This window comes from Pimephales promelas, chromosome 10 (genome assembly GCF_988280905.1).
Source record: "Pimephales promelas chromosome 10, fPimPro1.hap1.1, whole genome shotgun sequence".
In the NCBI taxonomy this organism is placed as follows: Eukaryota; Metazoa; Chordata; class Actinopteri; order Cypriniformes; family Leuciscidae; genus Pimephales; species Pimephales promelas.
In genome coordinates, this window is record NC_142778.1 from 28846088 (window position 1) to 28847281 (window position 1194).

Below are 1194 nucleotides of genomic sequence, written 5' to 3' on the forward strand. Positions count from 1 at the left end.
TCCCCAATATTGCTTGCTTGCTTCCCTAAACCTACTCAAATCCCCACCATCTCCATTAATCTCCATCCCTCTCTTTCTCTTTAGTTGGAGAGCGTGCTTGCATAACTTGTCAAAGTAATCCCTATCCCTCCCCCACTGTCCTGAAGCCACTGGTTTAAGCTAAAACAGCCATGATGGGAGCAGCATCTGCTGGGATTACCAGTCAGGATGTCATATAGCCCTTTAATCTTTAACCATAAACATGCCAAAGATGCCAGATCTTTATTGCAAATAAAGGAAGCAAGATTGACTGAACAGAAGATCAGAAGAGATCAGCTAGTTATTCATAAGTAGCACAAGTATGCATGGAAACATTTGGTTCTGATAGACTTCATTGAAAAGAGGCATTGTTAACACAGATTATCATTAGTAGGAAGGAGTTGAGGAATGTGGGTAATATTAGTTCCAGAAAAAAAAACAGCATAGTTTAGATAGTTGGATAAGACTGTATCCAAAATTTGCGAACAGAAACTGTGCAAGCATAACAATTAATGTTTTTTTTTTGTTTGTTTTGTATTAATTATAAAAGGTAACATTTTTCAAATTTTACATTTTTACGATTTTGCTTGAGATTAGTTTGTGTTTTTTAGTTGTTGTTTTTCCTACCTGTAACATTTAAAAACAAGATGACTAAAAAGTCTGCTTTAAGTAAATTTCCATCAAATTGAATTGAATATTTTTTTAAATAATATTCATATATCGGATTAAGAGATTTAGGCCTGGTTTTAGAGACAAGGTTTAGATTAAGTCAGGATTAGGCCTTAGTTCAATTAAAGGAGTAGTTCACTTAAAAAAAAAAATTGCTAATAATTTACTCACCCCCATGTCATGTCCATGTCTTTCTTTCTTCAGTCGAAAAGAAATTAAGGTTTTTGATGAAAACATTTCAGGATTTTTATAATGTACTTCAATGGGAACCAAACGGTTCAAGGTACAAAAGACAGTTTCAGTGAAAACTGCAAACTGTTCAAAGGGCTTTAAACGATTCCAGACGATGAATAAGAGTCTTATCAAGTGAAACGATCGCTCATTTCATAAACAAATAACAAAGTTTAAGTTTTTTAAAGATACAAGTTCAAATAGTCGCCTTGCTCTGTTCTGTGATGCACGTTCGTGACTCTCCTGTTCGAACTCTTTTATCAAAATGAACGAATC